This window comes from Saccopteryx bilineata, chromosome 4, assembly GCF_036850765.1.
Source record: "Saccopteryx bilineata isolate mSacBil1 chromosome 4, mSacBil1_pri_phased_curated, whole genome shotgun sequence".
NCBI classification, from domain to species: domain Eukaryota; kingdom Metazoa; phylum Chordata; class Mammalia; order Chiroptera; family Emballonuridae; genus Saccopteryx; species Saccopteryx bilineata.
The window spans coordinates 139788083-139811244 of NC_089493.1; positions in this window are offsets into that span (position 1 = coordinate 139788083).

Here is a 23162-nt window from a genome sequence, read left to right on the forward strand (position 1 = left end):
AAAGAGACTGTCTTTACTCCATTATATGCTCTTACCTCCTTTGTCAAATATGAATTGTCCCCAAAGGTGTGGGTTTATTTCTGAGTTCTCTGTTCTGTTCCATTGATCTATATGATGGTTCTTATGCCAGTACCAAGCAGTTTTGAATACAATGGCCTTGTAGTTTAACTTGATATCAGGAAGTATGATACCACCCACTTTATTCTTTTTCATGTTTGCTAGGGCTATTCATGTTCTTTTTGGATCCATATAAATTTTTGGAAAATGTGTTCTATATCTTTGAAGTATGTCGTTGGTATTTTAATAAGACTTGCAATTAATTTATAAATTGCTTTGGGTAATATAGACATTTTAGTGATGTTTATTCTTCCTATCCATGAACATGGTAAATGCTTTCACTTGTTTGTATCTTCCTTGATTTCTTTTATCAATGGTTTATAATTTTCTGAGTACAAGTCTTTAACCACCTTGGTTAAATTTATCCCTAGGTACTTTATTTTTTTGTTGTTGCAATAGTGAAAGATTGTTTCCTTAATTTCTCTTTCAGACAGTTTATTGTTGGTGTATAAAATTTGCACTGCTATCTGAATATTAATTTTATATCCTGCCACCTTGCTGAATTCATTTATCAGGTCCAGTAGTTTTTTTGACTGAGACTTCAGGGTTTTCTATGTACAGTATGATATCATCAGCAAATAATAATAATTTTACGTGTTCTTTTCCAATTTGGATGCCTTTTATTTCTTTTTATTCTCTGATTGCTGTGTCTAAGACTTCCAGAACTACATTGAATAGAGTGGTAAAAAGGGGCACGCCAGATTTGTTCCTAATCTTAAGGAAATTGTTTTTAATTTTTGCCTATTGAGTATGATGTTGTCTGTGGGTTTCTCATAGATGACCTTTATCATGTTCAAGTATGTTCCTTGTATTCCCACTTTGATGAGAGTTTTGATCATGAATGGATGCTGGATTTTATCAAAGCTTTTTCTGCATCTATTGATATTATCATCTGATTTTTCTCCTTCCTTTTGTTTATATGTTGAAACACATTGATTGATTTGTGAATACCGTACCAGCCTTGCCTCCCAAGAATAAATCCCACTTGATCATGATGTATTATTTTTTTCATGTATTGCTGGATCTGGTTTGCTAATATTTTGTTGTGAAATTTAGCATTTAAGTTCATCAGGAATATTTGCCTATAGTTTTCTTTCTTTGTATTTTCTTTGTTTGGTTTTAAAATGAGTATTATGTTCACCTCATAAAAGGATCTTGAAAATCTTTTCTCCTCTTGACTTTTTTGAATTAGCTTGAGAACAATAGAAGTTAGTTCTTTGAATATTTGGTAGAATTCACCTGTGAAGCCATTTTGCCCAGGGCTTTTGTTTGTTGGGAGTTTTTTGATAACTGTTTCAATCTCATTTGTTGTAATAAGTCTGTTTAGGTTTTCTGATTCTTCCAGATTGATTTTTGGAAGATTGTATGTTTCAAGGAATTTCTCCATTTCACCTAGGTTCTTGGTCAGCAAACTCTGGCTCAAGAGCCACATGCTGCTCTTTGGCCACTTGAGTGTGGCTCTTCCACAAAATACCACTTGCGGGCACTACCACAATAAGGAATGTACCTATCTATATAGTTTAAGTTTAAAAAATTTGCTCTCAAAAGAAATTTCAATCATTGTACTGTTGATATTTGGCTGTGTTAACTAGTGAGTTTGCTGGCCACTGACATAGGTTGTCTAATATTTTAGAATACAAGTCTTCATAGTATTTTCTTACAATCTTTGTATTTCTGTTGTATCAGTAGTTATTTCTCAACTCTCATTTCTAATTTTATTTATTTGAGTCCTCTCTATTTTTCTTGGAGAGTCTGATTAAAGGTTCATCAATCTTGCTTACCCTATCAAAAACCAGATCTTGGTTTCATTGATCCTCTGTATTACTTTTTTAGCCTCTATGTCATTTATTTCTGCTCTGATCTTTATTATTTTCTTCCTTCTACTTCCTCTGGGCTTTACTTGCTTTTCTCTTTCTAGTTCTTTTAGATGCAGGGTTACGTTGTTTATTTGAGCTTTTTCTAGCTTCTTAAGGTGTGCCTGTAGTGCTATGAACTTCCCTCTCAGTACTGCTTTTGCTGTGTCCCATAACTTTTAAGTATTTGTATGCTCATTATCATTTGTTTCTAGAAATATTTTAATTTATTCTTTGATCTAATTGTTAACCCATTCATTATTTAATAACATGCTACTTAGTTTCCAAGTGTTTGAGTATTTTTCAGTTTTTCTATTGTAGTTGATTTCTAGTTTCATGCCATTGTGATCAGAGAAGATGTGTGATATAATTTTAATCTTGTTAAATTTGTTGAGACCCCTTTTGTTCACTAACATGTGGTCTATCCTAAAGAATGTACCATGAGCACTTGAAAAGAATGTCTATTCTGCTCATTTAGGGTGAAAGGTTCTGAAGATATCTATTGAATCCAGTTGATCTAGTGTGTCCTTTAAGTTTGCTGTTTGTTTGTTAATTATGTTAGTGGGGTATTGACATTTCCTACTATTACAGAATTGCTGTTGATCTCACCCTTTATGTCCATCAACATCTGCTTTATATATTTAGGTGCTCCTACATTAGGTACATAGATATTTATAGTGAATTTTTCTGTTGGATTGCTCCCTTTGTCATTATGTAGTGACTTTCTTTATCCCATACTATAGCCTTTGTTTTAAAGTCTATTTTGTCAGATATAAGTATTGCTACCTCAGCTTTTTTTTATTTCCATTTGCATAAAATATTTTTTTCCAACCTTTTCCTTTAAGTCTATGTGTATCTTTTGTTTTAAGGTATGCCTCTTGTAGATAGCATATGTACGGGTCCTGTTTTCTTATCCACGCAGCTACTCTATGTCTTTTGATTGGATTATTTAATCCATTTACATTTAAGGTTATTATTGATATATAGTTGTTTATTGCCATCTTATTCTTTAAATCTACATTCCTTTTTTACTATATATTTCCACCTTTGTTCTGTTTACAACAGGCCCCTTGACATTTCTTGCAGCACTGGTTGAGTTGTAATAAATCCTTGAGTTTTTTGTTTGTTTTGTTTTGTTTTGTCTGGGAAGCTTTATATTTCTCCTTCAATTTTAAATGATAGCCTTGCTCGATTAAGAAGTCTTGGTTGTAAGCTCTTGTTCTGCATTACTTTGAAAATTTCTTGCCATTTCCTTTTGGCCTCAAGTGTTTCTGTTTAGAAGTCAGATGTCATCTTTATGGGGGATCCATTGTAGGTGATAACTTTTTTCCCTTGCAGCTTTTAGTATTTTTTCTGTATCTCTTAGCTTTGGTATTTTACTTATGATGTGTCTTTGTGTAGGTTTCTTTGGATTTCTCTTTAATTAAATTCTCTGTGCTTCTTGAACTTGTGTGACTTTTCCCCACATCAATTTAGGGAAGTTTTCAGCTAAGATTTTTTCAAACAGGCTCTCTATCCCTTGTTCTTTTTCTTCTTCTTCAGGAACTCCTATGATGTGAATGTTGTTTCCATTTATGTTGTCACAGAGCTCCCTTAGAGTTTCCTCAGACTTTTTGAGCATCTTTTCTTTTTGCTGCTCTGCTTCCATGCTTTTGTTTATCTTGTCTTTGAAATTGCTGATTCGATCCTCTGCTTCATCCAGCCTCCTTTTAATTGCTTCTAGTGCAGTCTTCATTTCTGACATTGTATTTGTCATTTCTGACTGGTTCTTTATTATTATTTCAATGTCCTTCTTGATGCTTGTTATCTCTTTAGGTGCTCATTGTATCCATCCATTGTTGCTCTAAGATCTTTGAGCATTCTTATAATCATTATTTTAAATTCTGCATTGGGTAGTTTGGTCATTTCCATCTCACTCAGTTCTTTTGCTGGAGATTTCTGTTGTTGATTTATTTGAATTGCACTTCTCTGTCTTCCCATTTTGTCTATGTATACATTCCTCATTTGGGTGTGTTGTTTGTGAAGCAAACTAATCTAGGGTTGGTATTTTCTGCCTCCAATTTTCAGTTGTGTTATTTCTAGGTCTTCTTTGGTTGACATCAGCTGTTGTTTATAATCTGCTGTGTGCTACTTATCTGCTATCATTGTTCTTTTTGCTGTCAAAAGACAAAATGCTGACACAAAACTTTGTGTCAGAGTTTTCCATGTCTTAGCTGGGTCAGGTGTGAGGAGCCCTTCCTTAAGCTTCCACTCTAACATGGGTTGTTAGGTCCTAAACTGGTGCTTTCCATATCTGGCTGCTGAATGTGCCTGCCCTGGACCTCCCTGTCTGGGGACTGGTGAAGATCAGTGGGGTCACTGCCTATGACTGACTCTTATCAACCTTTTTGCAGCTACAGGTGACCCTGATCTTGTGGCTGCCTCTACTGGGTCTAGGTGCCATTTTAAATATCATCTGCACTCTTAGGCTTACTTTTATCTACTCTTGGCCTGGGGGAAGTTTCTTTAAAAGTTCAAGTTTTCCTGAGATCTGCTTTTTGTTGCCTCTTATTGCTGGCTACTTGTTGGGCTCAGTACCATAATTCAGTGATTAGGTATGGTGTAGGATGTGGCTTACTCCTTAGCATCAGGTGTTATTCTATCCAGAATTTTTATTTATTTTATTTTATTCTTTTCTTTTTCATCACTCAGTAGGGTGTAGTCACAGGGGTTCAGTGGGTTTGTCCCCTGTGCTCCATTGTGTGGTTTGTCCACTGGGCCGCTATTGCTGCCTGTGGCATTTGGCTTAGGTGCTGCTGGCGCCAACCCACCTCAATGCCTACCACTGCCTCTGCTTCCCTAGGCCGGCAGGCGTGTACCTGCATGCATCTGCTTGAACTACTTTCAAGGCGGCCGAACCTCCACTGCCTCTGAGGGTTGGCCTGAGCTGCAGGCAACATTACGCACTGGCTTGGGCCCTCTGCAGTATCCACGGTGGCTTCCACCCCCATGGGTGGGCCTGCACACACTCGCTCCAATGGCTTCCAGGGCTGCCTAGGCCTCCGCTGTTGCTGAGGGCAGCTCCATGCCACCAGGAGGTTTGCACACCTGCTCATACCTCCTCAGCTGCTGCCACAGCTCCCACTTCTGCAGGGGGACTTGCAAATACCTTCTCAAACCACCCCTGAGATAGCCCAACTTTCGTGGCTGCTGAGGGTTCACCCACACCACGTGCTGGTTTGCACACTGGCCCAGATCTCTGCAGCTGCAGTCATGACTTCCTCTCTTGGGGGTGGGTTCATGTGCACCTACACAGGCCACCTCCACTGTTGCTTGGGCCTCAGCTTTCACCAAGGGTGGGCCCATGCTGCTGGTAGGACTGTGTATGAGCCTGGACCTCTGCAGTGGATACCGCAGACCCCACCTTTGCTGGTCAATCTGCGCATGCTCGCAGGCACAGCCCTGGCCTCCACAGCCTTGTCCTAGCTTCCATAGCTGCACCCTGCTGCCTCTGGTCTGCCTGCTCCCAGAGAGCACTCTGCAGCAGGGGTGGTGGTGTAGCTTAGACCTCTGAACTCACTATTTGTGTCCCTACTGCACTGCCTACATTTAAGCACCTCTTTGTTCCAACTGGGGTAGGTGAGCCTCCAGTGGATGGGGTACTTTCTTCCCTTTGCCAGTGTAGCTGTTTCCCTGAAAAGTGTTCACTTTAGATTTGGGAAGTCACTCAATTCAGGGGTTAGGGTGTCTATCCCTAAAAGTGTCTCCCCTGTGCCTTAGAGACCATACTCTCCCCTGGCAATTGCAGTCTTCCCAGTGCTCCCTGCTCCTGGAGCTCTGGGAAAGTGGTTGTGAATGAGGCTCTCCATGCAGTCTTTCTAATTCTGTGTCCCAGAATTCTATTGAACAGTGTGTAGGCTCTTTCTTCAGCCAAATATAGTCTGTAAGCCCCTTCCAGGCTCCAGGGCTCTCGGACAGGATTCTGTTTTGGGGGCTGAGGACCCACAACTCGCTGGGAAACCCTCTCCTTTGCAAGAGTCCCTCCTGGCTGCTGCTTGCTCCCAGGAGCGGGACATCCTTTCCGCATCTCCGGCTTCTTTGGTGGTCCTTGGCTTTAGAAACCTCTTAGTTTAGTCCTAAATTAGTCTTTAAAGATGAGTGTTCTCAGAACTAAGTTGTAATCCACCTTAGTTTTGGAAAGTGGGAGTTGGAACATCTGCCTACTCTGTGGCCATCTGTGTCCCCAACGATCGGTTTTTAACTACAGCCTAGAAAATGGTAGTTTGTATCCCTAGTTCTGGTAATTTTGCCTGAAATGTAATGAAGAAGGTTCCTCTCTTCAAACTTTTTGCAAGCAAAACAAAAATGTAAGAGATAGCATTTGGTTATATCCCAGATAACCTACAGATAAATTTTAGAATTCTAAAATAGTAGATGATAGGGTTTCCTAAATATTTCCTTGTTTATCTAGAGTAAATAATCAGTGAGTCTATCTTTAGCCTTATAGCTTGGTTTTTATGATCCGTATAAAAACACTAAGATATAAATATCATAGTATTATAAACCTCAAGATCACTCTTTAGTTTTTGTTTTTTAAAATATCAAACTTAAAATTTATACTCTAGTGGCAAGTTTACCACTTGTATGTCCCCCCTTTGCTGTTCCCTGAAAAATTATTGGGAATTAAATTAAAAGCCTAATATTTTCCATAGAAATCAAGTGTGGTTTCCTGCTCTGTCCTTAAGTTTTTAGCCCTAGTGATACATTAATTAAGAGGGCCACTGGTTTGGTTTTATAACCAAAAAATGGTTTATATTTTGAAAAATAATTCTCACCACTTATACTTGACAGCACTGGATAGCAAAACAGATAGCATGATGGGCTTATTGATGTAGGTCAACAATAACATCTGAGGTGTTTTGTGTTTGTTTTGGTTTTCTTAAAGTTAGACTTAAGTGTTTCCAGGTAGATGAGAAGACATTTAAATCTCAGGGGCTAAAGTGGTGTGTTTTGTATTTGAGCCAGTATTTAAAGTTGAGGACTCCATCTGAAACATGTGAGTAAATTTACTAGGCTGGTCATTGCAAAGACTTTCAATTAATATTATCATTAACAGAGCCAGACTAAGGGGCAGGGCAAAAGGTAGCTAGGCTTCCTGTCCAAAAGGGACAGAAAAATACTGGAATAAAAAAGAAGCAGGGGAAGATTATTTGGTGGAGTTCTCATAGGGAAAACAGTACATGATTAGAAGAACTCAGTGGACCACATACATATTTCCAGGGGTGGGGTGAAGAGGTAAGGTTTAGTAATAACATGAGTTTCTAAACTGCTCTCTAAAGTGGAATGAGAGACAGCTTATCTTTTTTTCTTAAGAGTTGTATGCACATAAGGTCCTTGGTTCTTCATGACACTCCCCTCCAACCACTCAGCCTGTCCCTAAATGTCTGCCAAATACCCAGTTTTTAAATATAATATTAAACTCCCCAACCACCCACCAATTATTAGCCTGTGTAGAGATTCACATATTGTGATCTTTGCCCTGACCTTGAATTAGTAGATGATGTTGCTGACATCTTAATCTAAATAGGCAAAGAACTTCAAGAAAGGTTGACTAAAGACAGAGAGTATACCATTTGAATTTGATGTTCAATCTAGTTTTGTTCCTTGAACTTCAGTTCTTTAGGCATTGTTAAGAGAAATGTATATGGAATCAAAGAGTGAACTTGATTGGTTGGTTGGTTGGTTGGTTGGTTGGTTGGTTGGTTGGTCGGTCGATTTGGGGGCTATGTTGCAGTCAAGGGAAGGGATGGGGAGTCTATTTTCAGTCACCTCAAGTGGGGAACAAAATTTTTGTTGCATCCACAAAAACACTTCTTCTTACCTAATTCAAGTGTGCTGATCTCAAATCTGATATTATTTTTTCTCTATAAGCTACAGTTTTTTTGCAATTTAAGATTTTAGGTTTTAATCCTATTGTAAAATTTTCAACAATTAGTTTAACTTAATGAAGTAGAATGTCCTCTTGAGCATGATCTTTGTGAAAATATAATAATATATATAATGCAGTAAATACACTAATGAACTAAAAAATATGATTGCATCAGAATTTGTCTACAATTTCAAAATAGAACATATTTAAAAACTTATTTTAATTATAAAATTTGAGCAAAACTTATTTAAATTCTATTCAGGCAAAAATTTGCATTTGTAGCTCTTGCATTTCTGTGCTTGTTGAGGACAATCTCATTTGATGCTCCAGTAGTAGTCTGCTCATCACTAGTTATCAAGGTGACTGTTTAGGAAGTGAATCTTAATCCTCATGTTATATCCAATGTCGCAGAAAGCCAACAGAATCCTTTGAACCAGAAGTTCATAGTTTTCTGCTTTTTTTCCTGCCAAGGAAGTTCTTTTTAACTGCCACAAAACACTGCCATGCTGCTTTCTCCTCCTTATTCATCTTCCTGGCAAATTCTTTGTCACGTATGAGGGTTCAGATTTGAGGTCCATTGAATACACCTGCTTTTATCTTCTCGAAAGACAGGGCAGGAAAAACAGAAATAATATGTTGAAAGCACTCACTTTCTCTATTCAAAGCCTGAACAAACTGCTTCATTAAGCCAAGTTTGATGTCAAGTGGGGGGAAAATGATCCTCTCTCGATTAACTACAGGTTCATTCACAATATTTTGCATCCCTACTTCCAGAGCTTCACATTTCAGCCACTCCTTCTGTGTTCAGTGTTTCTCCTGAGCTCAGCTGTCCCACAAACACAGAAAGCAAGGATATTTTGTGAAACCTCTCTGTTGTCCTAGCAGGAAATTTACCATTTTAAGACCCACACAAATGATCCACTTATGCTCCTCATACATCAGAAAGTTGAGGACAATTTTTATGTCATTATAATCTTCTCATAGATGAGTTGAATAACCAATTGAAACTGCTTCATAAACATTACTGTTGTGTAGAACACATTTCAGACTCCATTTAGAGCTGTCAAGAAATATGTCTGAGGATGTGGTGGTGCAGTCAATAGAGCATCAAACTGGGATGCAGAGGACCCAGGTTTGAGACGCTGAGGTTGCCAGCTTGAGCTCGGGCCCATCTGGTTTGAGCAAAGCTCATCAGCTTGGACCCAAGGTTGCTGGCTCGAGCAAAGGGTTACTCAGTCTGCTGAAAGCCCATGGTCAAGGCATATATGAGAAAGAAATCAATGAACAACTAAGGTGTCACAACAAAAAACTGATAATTGATGCTTCTCATTTCTCTCCATTCCTGTTTGTCTGTCCCTATCTACCCCTCTCTGACTCTCTCTGTCTCTGTAAAAAAAAAAAAAAAAAGAAAAGAAAAAAAAAGAAATAGCTGCCATTCTGTTGGACTATAAGTGGTAACACCTAGCAGGCTGAGAAGACTACTGATATCATGACAGTAAACAAAGTATTGTCTTTGGGGGAAAAGTCCACAAAAATTTGTTCATGCTTCCTGAAATGGAATATTTTAGCTGACCAGTGAAGTACATTCTTTCTTTGAAGAGTGGAGGCTAATAACTCAGCTGCTTTCTTTGATAGGCCCAAATCTCTTAATAAGTCATTCAATTAGGGTTGGCTAAACTGCTGAGGGGTTAATGATTGCTTGGCATCAGAAGAAGACCCTTCAGATTCTACAACCATTTCCTCCTCTTTCTTATCAAAATATACTTGATCACCATGTTCACATTCTTCATCCTTAGAAGAAATAAAGCCATTGAAAACTGGAACTGGGAGTGTGTCAGAGTGTGGGATAGGTCATATTGCTGAAGGAATATTAGGATATACGATCATACGCCATTTTTTCTTGCCGATGCCCTTTGTATGGATCAGACAGAAATAACAGTCACTGCTGTGGTCCTTAGGTTCATGCCAAACCATGGGAATACCAAAAGGCATTCCTTTGCGTTTCCTTTGGACCAGTCATGAAGCATTTCCTCACAATTGTGACACACAATATGAGCCCAATTTTTGTCTTGATCTCCAAGAGGAACTTGAAAATAGGCAATGTATGCACGTGTTACAAATGATGAAATATTGTGCCTTTGACATTGAAGTGTGTAACAGCTACATATATAACAGAAGGTGTCAGGACTATTCTTACATTTATGCCTACTCAAAGAAGCCATGATTCAATCTTAAAACAAAATAAGAGGGTGTTTTTATCAGATATTTTTTTTACCTTTAAAAACAACTGCAATTATGTAAAAGTGATGTTTGTAAAACACTAATTGAATTGCCTTGCGGTTATATTCAATCCAAGAGTCGTTGCCTTTTAACTCCAATTTAAAAACCAATGCATGCCATTAATTGTAACAAAAAGAAATTAAAATTGCATAAAAACTAGAGCATGCACCAACTGAAATCATATCAAGCACTTTCTCCGATCACAACGGCACAAAACTAGAAATGAACCACAACAGAAAAGCTCAAAAAATTCTCAAACACTTGGAAACTAAATAGCAGGGTGTTAAATAATGAATGGATTAAGAATGAGATCAAATAACATTATACAAAGTAAAATAAGTAAATCAGAAAAAACCAGGAACTGCATTATTCCATACGTAGGTGGGACATAAAAGTGAAACTACGAAACATTTATAAGAGTGTGGTGGTTAGGGGGGAGGGGGGAGAGGAAGGGAAAGGGGGAGGGGAAGGGGCACAAAGAAAACTAGATAGAAGGTGACAGAGGACAATCTGACTTTGGGTGATGGGTATGCAACATAAGTGAACGACAAAATAACCTGGAGTTGTTATCTTTGAATATATGTATCTTGATTTATTGATGTTACCCCATTAAAAATAAAATTATAAAAAAAAGAATGAGATCAAAGAAGTAATAAAAAAATTCCTAGAAACGAATGACAATGAGCATACAACAACTCAAAATTTATAAGACACAGAACAGTAGTACTGAGAGGGAAGTTCATAGCACTACAGGCACACTTTCAGAAGCTAGAAAAAGCTCAAATAAACAACTTAACCCTGCATCTAAAAGAATTAGAAAAAGAACAGCAAGTAAAGCCCAGAGGAAGTAGAAGGAAGGAAATAATAAAGGTCAGAGCAGAAATAAATGACATAGAGGCTAAAGAAACAATACAGAGGATCAATGAAACTAGGAGCTGGTTCTTTGAAAAGGTAAACAAGATCGATGAACCTTTAACTAGACTCACCAAGAAAAAGAGAGAGAGGACTCAAATAAATAAAATTAGAAATGAGAGTGGAGAAATAACAACTGACACAACAGAAATACAAAATATTGTAAGAAAATACTATGAAGAACTGTATGCCAAAAAAACTAGACAACCTAGATGAAATGGACAACTTCCTTGAAACATACAATCTTCCAAAAATCAATCTGGAAGAATCAGAAAACTTAAACAGACCAATTACACCAAAGGAGATCGAAACAGTTATCAAAAAACTCCCAACAAAGAAAAGTCTAGGGCCCGATGGCTTCACAATGGAATTCTACCAAATATTCAAAGAAGAACTAACTCCTATCCTTCTCAAACTATTTCAAAAAATTCAAGAGGAAGGAAGACTTCCAAGCTCCTTTTATGAGGCGAGCATAATTCTGATTCCAAAACCAGGCAAAGACAACACAAAGAAAGAAAATTATAGGCCAATATCTCTGATGAATATAGATGCTAAAATCCTCAGCAAAATATTAGCAAATGAGATCCAACAACATATGGAAAAAAATCATACACCATGATCAAGTAGGATTTATTCTGGGGAGGCAAGGCTGGTACAATATTTGTAAATCAATAAATGTGATTCATCACATAAACAAAAATAAGGAGAAAAACCATATGATAATTTCAATAGATGCAGAAAAAGCATTTGACAAAATCCAGCACCCATTCATGATCAAAACTCTCAGCAAAGTGGGAATACAGGGAACATACCTCAACATGATAAAAGCCATCTATGAGAAACCCACAGCCAACATCATACTCAATGGGCAAAGATTAAAAGCAATACCGTTAAGATCAGGAACAAGGCAGGGGTGCCCCCTTTTCACCAATAGGGTTGGTGGTTCGGGGGATGGGGGAGGGGGTGAAGAAGGAGAGAGGGCTTGGGGGAGGGGAGGGGCACAAAGAAAACCCAGATAGAAGGTGACAGAAAACAATTTAACTTTGGGGGAGGGGTATACAGCACAATCAAATGTCAAAATAATCTAGAGATGTTTTCTCTCAACATATGTACCCTGATTTATCAATGTCACTGCATTAAATTTAATAAATAAATTAAAAAAATAAAAAAATAAAAAATAAAAAAAAGAAATGGATTTCAGATTTGGAATCAGCGATGCAGAAATATATAGATACAATTCTAAAACCTCATGCGACAGAAAATGAAAAAAAAATTTGTTTCCCAGTGTTATGTTTAAGAGGTAGGTATACATACCATTCTGATTTGGAGTCTGCACCCACACCCATGATCTAACAGATCAATTGGAATGAAAGAGAAACTCTTCACACCCTCCTTTTAATTATTACTGAGATATTTGTCATCTCTCCAAGTTATAGAAATTGGCATTTTATAGAATGAGCAATGCTGCTTGGAGATATAGAGCAGAGCTGGCTCTGCATGACATCTCTTGAGGATCCCTGCTGAATCCCTGTCCAACCCACAGATATCCCAACAAGTCACTGAGGGAGGAAGGAGCTTATCTGCTCCTCCTTGCCACCCTATCCCAGCAGCACCTAAATAAAAATGACTCCGTGAAAGCTAATAAATGTCCAAAAAGAGGAGTCAAGAGGAATGGAGAGTAGGGGTTACACAGATCTGCCTAGTGCAGATATTTGCTAAAACAAATCAGTATTGGCTTCAGAACTTGGAGTTTATGTTAGCTTCAAATCTTCATTAAACAGTATTTCTTTATTGTGGTAGAAAATTTGAAATGTTTCCTTTTTTTTAGTTTGGCTGAATTTCCTAGAATAACTTACAGAAATATACATGACAATTTTAACAATGACTTTGACCCAAACCATTTGGGAAGACTGTAATCATTCTTAGCAGTGGAAGCCAGTTTGTATTTGTTGTCCATATTTCTTACAATTTTGTGAGGAAATATAAATCATGTATTCATATCATATTTAAATAAATTGTTCCCAATGACAAGAATTAAAAGTTGCTAACCACTAGGCATGTTGGCTGTCAGGAACAGCAGCTACTGACAGCCGTTGGTGTGTACTTCAGCAAGGCACACTGCTTCTGATGTTCCTTTTGCCCCAGTTATAAAGTAGTACAGTAACATTTGCTACAGTAACCCTCCACTTCCTCCCAACACACACATACATACACACACAAAACAGACTAAATAACTAAAGATAAATACAATGTTTTAAAGTAATTGGGATGAAAGGTGCTATTGCATAAAGGGAAATTAGCAAACCAACCTCCTATTTTACAAACCCAACCAAGTGAAGACTGAGCACCTATTATTATAAGTAATATCTTGGACAGGAGCCAACATACCCAAGATTCCTTCTCTATTGCACCATTAAATGCATGAGAATAAAAAGAAAGTGATTTTCCAGCTATAATCAGCCTTTTATTAAAAGTCAGCTCTGGGGATAATTAACCTCTTCCTCAGAGTTATTTTCTCCTCTTACATCACCCCTACCTTATATGTTGACTATGACTTTCCTTCCAGGAAGCACAAAACCCTTACCAGTCCGCTCTCCATCCATAAGAGATGTCTGCATTTCCAAATTCCCTTGCTTGTCTAGAACAACTATAATACACTTCCATCTTTTTCAACTAGTCCTCCTTCTACCAATTATTAAAGGATAGCCTTCTGCTTCTAAACACACGTGCTAACAGGCATAAATCTGTACAGTATTGTAAGTAACTAGAAAGAGAAAGATATTTAATTTGTTGCAGTAGTGATGAGATAGAAGATAGAGAAGCCTGGAAGAAAGTGTCTGGCCAGCTGCTCAGACAGCCTCACAAGAGCCGCCACAACCATAACAAGGTCCACATGTTGCAAGAGTGGACTTCAGTGAGTGAGGGATGCAAAGTGGATTTTGTCCATTTTTCCACAGCATACCAAAGTCAGGGAAAATAACTCATATTAAACAAACAGGGAAAAAAATGATTGTAAAAGCCAGAATTTCTGCTCATTAATTTTACAGGGTGAAAGGGAACATTCAAAGTAGACCCACATTTATCTGTCAACTATCAAAACATTTTATTCTCTCAAGAAAATTGTTTCAGGAGGTGTCTCTGCAGTGCTTCTAGGAAGTGTGTCCTCTGAAAGCAGCACCATCAGCTCTGGGTGCTTACTTGGCTTGCTGGGAGACAGCTCAGAACCTCTACTTAACACACTTTCCCTCTGATCCTATGCCTGCTGCAGTAGCAGCATGGACCTTGAACAAGAAGTTGCAGAGAGGATCCACTCATCCAATCAATGTTAGTGAGTCCACCTCTGTGGAAAAGCAGAGGTAAGAAGGGGGTCCTTCCCCTAAAGAAATTCATAAACTTACTCAGAGACAGATAGTGTACAGATTTTTAGTGCAACAGAAGGCAGTATGCTCGGGCTATATGCATCCTTCTGTTGGAACACCTGGGTAGAAAATTCAGGCTGGGCTAAGAGGAAATTAAAAAATAATTTCCTGTGGGGGTAGGAGACAACATCTAAAAAACTTTTAATGGAAGAATATGAATTAGATAAATCAGGTACAGAAGGTATTTATTATAAAGAAAAATTAAGATCAACTTAAATGCATAACAGCAAAGAACTGGTTAAGTCACTCAAATTGAGATTTGAAAGCTTCTTTAAAAAAAATGAAAACCATGAACCCTTCCTGACTTTAAACAAAATCTGAAGCACAAACCCAATATATGAAGCAGCTCAAAACAAAGTTGCACTGTCTCTACTCCATGTGCGGATCCTAAGCCCATTTCTCACAACCTGATTTGCAAAATCTTGGAACAAGCAGAGATTAGGGGCAGTGTTAAAATACTTATAAAAGAGCATGGAACACCATAGACAATTCTGCCTGGCATACTATTTCATGAAAGAAGCAGATTAAAGCTCTGGAAACCTATTTCTGATATTGTCTTCCTGGGAAGCACACATCCCTAAGCCTGATGGGTGGCCCCATGGCAGGTGTTGGTAGAAGAAAGATTGGGTGGTCCCACAGTGCCAGACCATTATGGGAAAGCCAAGCCAGTGCAGGGGCCACAGTAAGCTCAAAGAATTGTGAGGAGTCAGATAATTCTGTTTTTGATCCAGAACTTCCAGATAGTTTTGAAGGTTTATGTGTCAAAGTAGCAAAACGGACATGTTTTATTTAACAGTTTCTTGGCTTGACTTTTGACTTTTGAATATTGAAACATGGTATGTGGGCTGTATTTGTAGTCTTGTTGTCAGTCCTTAAAATATAAAGAATGACTTGTTTTTGTGACACCATCTCATGTTTTCTTCTGGGTCATATGTGCTTAATAAATATCTGTTTAACCTTTAATTTTAAATTTTCTGTGTTACTTTTTAGGTTATGTATTTTGGAAGCAACATATAGTTCAATTTTGTCTTTAACTTAACCTGACAATTTTTTATCTTACTTGAGGATTTCTGTGTTTACTTTTATTGTCATAGCCAATGAATGTCTACTTGTTATTTTTTTATTTCTAAGATTTTATTTACTATTTTCTTATAATTTTATTTTTTTAATGGAGTGACATCAATAAATCAGGATACATATATTCAAAGATAACATGTCCAGGTTATCTTGTCGTTCAATTATGTTGCATACCCATCACCCAAAGTCAGATTGTCCTCTGTCACCTTCTATCTAGTTTTCTTTGTGCCCCTACCCCGACCCCTTCCCCTCTCCCTCCCCCACTCCCCCCCGTAACCACCACTCTCTTATCAATATCTCTTAGTCTCACTTTTATGTCCCACCTACGTATGGAATAATGCAGTACCTGGTTTTTTCTGATTTACTTATTTCACTTCGTATAATGTTATCAAGATCCCACCATTTTGCTGTAAATGATCCGATGTCATCATTTCTTATGGCTGAGTAGTATTCCATAGTGTATATGTGCTACATCTTCTTTATCCAGTCATCTATTGATGGGCTTTTTGGTTGTTTCCATGTTTTGGCCACTGTGAACACTGCTGCAATGAACATGGGGCTGCAAGTGTCTTTGCATATCAATGTTTCTGAGTTTTTGGGGTATATACCCAGTAGAAGGATTGATGGGTCATAAGGTAGTTCTATTTTCAGTTTTTTGAGGAACCACCATACTTTCTTCCATAATGGTTATACTACTTAACATTCTCACCAACAGTGGATGAGGGTTCCTTTTATTCCACAGCCTCTCCAACATTTGCTATTAACTGTCTTGTTAATAATAGCTAATCTAACAGGTGTGAGGTGGTATCACATTGCAGTTTTGATTTGCATTTCTCTAATAACTAAAGAAGATGAGCATCTTTTCATGTATCTGTTGGCCATTTGTATTTCTTCCAGGGAGAAGTGTCTCTTCATGTCCTCTTCCCATTTTTTTAATGGATTGTTTGTTTGTTTGTTGAGTTTTATGAGTTCTTTGTATATTTTGGATATTAGGCCCTTATCTGAGCTGTTGTTTGAAAATATCATTTCCCATTTAGTTGGCTGTCTGTTTATTTTGTTATCAGTTTCTCTTGCTGAGCAAAAACTTCTTAGTCTGAAATAGTCTCATTCATTTATTTTTGCCTTCACTTCTCTTGCCTGTGGAGTCAAATTCATAAAATGCTCTTTAAAACCCAGGTCCATGAGTTTAGTACCTATGTCTTCTTCTATGTACTTAATTGTTTCAGGTTTTATGTATAGATCTTTGATCCATTTTGAGTTAATTTTAGTACAGGGGGACAAACTGTACTCCAGTTTCATTCATTTGCATGTGGCTTTCCAGTTTTCCCAGCACCATTTATTGAAGAGGCTTTCTTTTCTCCATTGTGAGTTGTTGGCCCCTTTATCAAAAATTATTTGACCATATATATGTGCTTTTATTTCTGGGTTTCTATTCTGTTCCATTGATCTGAGTGTCTATTTTTCTGCCAATACCATGCTGTTTTGATTGGCGTGGCCCTATAAAATAGTTTGAAGTCAGGTATTGTAATGCCCCCAGCTTCATTCTTTTTATTTAGGATTGCTTTGGCTATTCAGGGTTTTTTATACTTCCATATAAATCTGATGATTTTTACTCCATTTCTTTAAAAAATGTCATTGGAATTTTGATGGGAATTGCATTCAATTTGTATATTGCTTTGGGTAATATGGCCATCTTGATTATATTCATTCTTCCTAACCAAGAACAAGGAATATTCTTCCATCTCATTATATCTTTTTTGATTTCCCTTAACAATGGTTTATAGTTTTCATTATATAAGTCCTTTACATTCTTTGTTATGTTTATTCCTAGGTATTTTTTTTTTATCGCAATTGTGAAGGGGATTATTCTTTTGAGTTCGTACTCAAATGTTTCATTGCTGGCACATAGAAAGGCTATTGACTTCTGTATGTTAATTTTGTATCCTGCAACCTTACTGTATTGGCTTATTGTTTCTGGCAGTCTTTTAGTGGATTCTTTGGGGTTTTCATGTATAGGATCATATCATCTGCAAAAAGTGATACCTTTACTTCTTCTTTTCCAATATGGATGCCTTTTATTTCTTTGTCTTGTCTGATTGCTCTGGCCAGAACTTCTAGCACCACGTTAAATAAGAGTGGAGAGAGTGGACAAACCTGGCTTGATCCTGATTTAAGGGGGAAAGCCTTCAGTTTTGTGACATTTAATATGATGTTAGCTGGTGGTTTATCATATATAGCCTTTATCATGTTGAGATATTTTCCTTCTATACCCATTTTGTTGAGAGTCTTAAACTTAAAATTGTGTTGTATTTTATCAAAAGCCTTTTCTGCATCTATTGATAAGATTATGTGGTTTTTGTTCTTTGTTTTGTTGATATGGTGTATTACATTAACAGTTTTACGTATGTTGAACCATCCTTGAGATTCTGGAATGAATCCCACTTGATCATGATGTATTATCTTTTTAATATGTTGTTGTATTCGATTTGCTAGTATTTTGTTTAGTTTTATAGCATCTGTATTTATTAGAGATACTGGTCTGTAGTTTTCTTTTTTTGTGCCATCCTTGCCTGGTTTTGGCATGAGGGTTATGTTGGCCTCATAAAATGTGTTTGGTAGTATAGCTTCTTCTTCAATTTCTTGGAAGACTTTCAGTAGAATAGGAACCAAGTGTTATTTGAACGTTTGATAAAATTTGCTGGAATACCCGTCTGGCCCTGGACTTTTATTTTTGGGGAGGTTTTTAATGGTTTTTTCTATTTCTTCTCTACTAATAGGTCTGTTTAGGCTTTCTGCTTCTTCTTGACTCAGTCTAGGAAGGTTATATTGTTCTAAGAATTTATCCATTTCTTCTAGGTTGTTGAATTTAGTGGCATAAAGTTTTTCATAGTATTCTACAATCATTCTTTGTATATCTATAGTGTCTGTGGTGATTTCTCCTCTTTCATTTTGGATTTTGTTTATATGAGTTCTTTCTCTTTTTTCCTTGGTAAGTCTTGCCAAGGGTTTGTCAATTTTGTTGATCTTTTCAAAGAACCAGCTCCTTGTTCTATTAATTTCTTCTACAGTTTTTCTGTTCTCTATTTAATTTATTTCTGCTCTGATATTTATTATCTCCTTTCTTCGGCTGCTTTTGGGTTGTCTTTGTTCTTCTTTTTCTAGTTCCTTAAGGTGTGAAGTTAAGTGGTTTTCTTGGGCTCTCTCTTGTTTGTTCATATATGCCTGAAGTGATATGAACATCCCTCTTATCACTGCTTTTGCTGCATCCCATAGATTCTGATATGTCGTATTGTCATTTTCATTAGTCTGTATATATCTTTTGATCTCTGCACTTATTTCTTCCTTGACCCATTCATTTTTTAAAAGTATGTTGTTTAGTTTCCACATTTTTGTGGGATTTTTTTCCTCTTTTTTGCAGTTGAATTCTAGTTTCAAGGCTTTATGATCAGAAAATATGCTTGGTACAACTTCGATTTTTCTGAATTTGCTGATGTTGTTTTTGTGGCCCAACATATGGTCAATTCTTGAGAATGATCCATGTACACTGGAGAAAAATGTATACTCAGTCACTTTGGGATGAAATATCCTGTAGATGTCTATCATATCCAGGTGTTCTAGTGTTTTGTTTAAGGCCACTATATCTCTGTTGATTCTCTGTCTGGATATTCGATCTAGAGCCATCAGTGGTGTATTGAGGTCTCCAAGTATGACTGTATTTTTGTCAGTTTTTGTTTTAAGGTCAATAAGTAGCTGTCTTATATATTTTGGTGCTCCTTGGTTTGGTGCATATATATTAAGAATTGTTATGTCTTCTTGATTCAGTGTCCCCTTAGCCATTATGAAATGACCATTTTTGTCTCTGAGTACTTTTGCTGTCTTATAATCAGCATTATCAGATATGAGTATTGCTACGCCTGCTTTTTTTGGATGTTATTTGCTTGGAGTGTTGTTTTCCAGCCTTTCACTTTGAATTTGTTTTTATCCTTGTTACTTAGATGAGTTTCTTGTAGGCAGCATACAGTTGGATTTTCTTTTTTAATCCATTCTGCTACTCTGGCTTTTTTATTGGTGAGTTTAATCTGTTTACATTTAGTGTAATTATTGACACTTGTGAGTTTCCTATTGCCATTTTATAGATTGCTTTCTGTTAGTTTTGTGTCTTGTTTGATCCTTTTCTTTCATCTTTCTATCTCTTTTTTTGTATTTGGTTGTATTGCATACGTCTTTCCTCTGTTGCTATCTTTTTTAAATCATGTGCTTCTGTGGTGGTTTTTTCAATGGTGGTTACCTTTAAGTAATGAAAAGGGTTCCTACCCTATTCATTGTAGTGCACTATTTTGTGAGTACTTTTGCACTCCATTGTCTTTTGCTACTGTTAATCTCCATCCTCTGCTCCCCCTTTCTTTTTGTTGTTGTCAGAGTTTAAATTTGGTTTTATTGTGTTCTTCTTGGAGCTTTACTTGTGGCTTTGTTTTTTTGTTGTTGTTGTTGTTGTTTTTTGTTCTTTGTATCTGATTGGAGAACCCCCTTTAGTAATTCCTGGAGTGGGGGTTTTCTGATGATAAATTCCCTCATCTTTTCTGTATCTGTGAATGTTTTTATTTCTTCTTCATATATGAAAGATAGCTTTGATGGGTATAGTATTCGTGGCTGAAAGTTCCTCTTTCAGGACTTTAAATATTGGGGTCCACTCTCTTCTAGCTTGTAGAGTTTCTGCTGAGAAATATAATCATAATCTAATGGGCCTTTCTTTATATGTTGTATTCTTTTCCCTGGCTGCCTTGAGAATTTTTTCTTTGCCGTTGGTTTGTGCCAATTTCATTATGATGTGCCTTGGAGTAGGTTTGTTGGGGTTAAGAAAACTCGGAGTTCTGTTTGCTTCTTGAATTTTAGGCTTTAGTTCTTTCCACAGGCTTGGGAAGTTCTCATCTATTATTTGTTTGAGTATGTTCTGCATTCCATTTTCTCTCTCTTCTCCCTCTGATATACCAATTATTCTTAGGTTATTATTTTTGATGGAGTCAGATAATTCCTGTAGAGCTATCTCATTTTTTTAAATTTTTTTTTTGTATTTTTCTGAAGCTGGAAACAGGGAGAGACAGTCAGACAGACTCTCGCATGCGCCTGACTGGGATCTACCTGGCACGCCCACCAGGGGCAAAGCCCACCAGGGGACGATGCTCTTCCCCTCCGGGGCATCGCTCTGCCGAGACCAGAGCTACTCTAGCGCCTGGGGCAGAAGCCAAGGAGCCATCCCCAGCGCCCGGGCCATCTTTGCTCCAATGGAGCCTTGGCTGCGTGAGGGGAAGAGAGAGACAGAGAGGAAGGAGGGGGGGTTGAGAAGCAAATGGGCGCTTCTCCTATGTGCCCTGGCCGGGAATCGAACCCGGGTCCCCCGCACGCCAGGCCGACGCTCTACCACTGAGCCAACCGGCCAGGGCCCATTTTTTTTAATTTTTGAGTCTCTTTCTTCTTCTCTCTGTTGTGCCTCAAGTTGCTTGTCTTCTATTTCACTAATTCTACCTTCTATCTGGCCTGTTCTATTAGCTAAGCTTGTTACCTCGTTTTCATCTCTGTTTGATTTGTTTTTATAGTTTCAATTTCCTTGGAAATATATTCTTTGTTTTCATTGAGTTGTTTTCTGAGCTCTCTAAATTGCCTTTCTGTGTTTTCTTGTATATCTCTGAGTATTTTTAGGATTTTTATTTTAAATTCTCTGTTGTTTAACTCCAAGGTTTCCAATATATTAAATTATTTCTCCATAGATTTTTCCTCATCTATCTGTGTTACCTCTCTTTCTGTTATATCCATGATATTCGATTTTTTCTTCGTTAATGGCATGTGAGGGGGGTTTTGTTGATAGTATTAATGAAATTTAATAAAGAATAAAAAGTTAAAAATAAAAATAAAAAATTGAAGAGTTTTTTTAAAAAAATAATTAAATAAAGAAAAATAAAATAAAATAAATTTTTTTTAAAAAAGGAAATTATTCCCCCCCTCCTTTTTTCCTCTCCTCTCCTCTCCCCTCTTTCTTGAGAAAATCTTTTGGTGAACTGTGAATTATATTGTACTAAATAGAACAAACAATGCCTGTACTGGAAGGCCTGAATTGGGGAGAAGTAATAAAGGGGGAAAAAACAGAAAAAAAAGAGGGGGTATGGACCCACAAAAAGCTTATAAGGAAAAAATTTGGGTCAAGAATAAAATGATTTGCTTATAGATGTTGGTTGACTAAGAGGGGAAACAGGAAAATGGGGGGACAAATTAAAAAATTACTATTATATTTAGTGGAACAAGAACTAGATAAAATGAAGAGCCAGGGATGGTAGCACTGCTAGTGAGTTAAAAAGGTGAAGTAGAAAACCCCAAAAATGCCAGAAACATAAGTTTGAGTCCCAGGTAAGATAATTTGTTATTGAGGTTTGAATGAGAGGAGACGTAAAGGAGAAAAAAGAAACTAATATAGAGGGAGAAAAGAAAGAGAGAGAGAGAGAGAAAAAGAGGGAACCACTAAAAGAAGAAAAAATAAAAAAGAGGAGAGAGAGAGAGCTAAGAGTTTTGGAGTGCAACCCTCATAGAGAGAAAGGAAGAGGAAAGAAAAGATAATGGGAGATGTAACACTTATGGGTAGTGTAGTTCAAGGAAAGGAGAGAGTAAGTCCGGCAGAGAGTTAAACGACCAAATTGGAGGAGAAAAAAAAAATCAAGAATGAAGATAAGAGAAACAAACAAACAAATATAATAAAATGGGATAGGGTATAAAGCCTGCGGATTATTCTTGATTTTGAGAGGTTATCTTCTTGCTTTATCTTTTCTCTCCCTCTTCCTGGTCGGTGACTCTGTACCCCGGGTTCTGCCCCTTTGGCACGCTCAGGTAGAGGTTTGCAGTTGATAAGTCTCTATGGCAATGTCATGTATTGTGCTTCAGTTTTGTTGGCAGTCGAGGCTCATTAGCATTTATAGGCTCTGACAGTGATTGAGTCCGTGTTCCTGGAGCCTCTCTCCTAGTCTTTCCTTCCTCAATTAGTAGCCTGATAATCTAGATATGGAGTTGCTGCTGCCTCTGCCTGGATAGTTAGAGGCTCAAAGAGCTGGCCACTCCCCACTCTATTCCCACTCAGCACAGGGCTCTGGGTAAGGCTCAGTCAGTCAGAGCTGCTAGCATAATCAGGCGGGGCTTCTGCCCACTCAAAGACCACTGGCTCTGCCACTCTGTCCAGTAACAGGGGCGGGCACCCACTCCTGGGGCGCTTGGAGGAAACTGTCGCTCACTATCTGTGCGCAGACCAGGATATCAGGCCGGACGTCTCACCCTCTGAGTGAAACCCCCTTCCGCACGGAAAAGTTGCAGCGTTGGAATTGGCTCTCGCTTCCTTCTTATGTGCAGCTCCCTCAGGGCGCTGGGGTGGCTCGAGATTACGCTTTTGGCCCACACAAAAGCCCCTGACTCTGCCCTTCTGTGGGATAACACGGGTGCCCACTCCTGAGGTGCTGGGAGGAATCTCTTGCCCTCTCTCCATGCGCGCCGACCAGAATATCAGGCCAGCTGCCTCACCCTCTGAGTGAAACCCCTCCCGCACAGAAAAGTTGCAGCGTT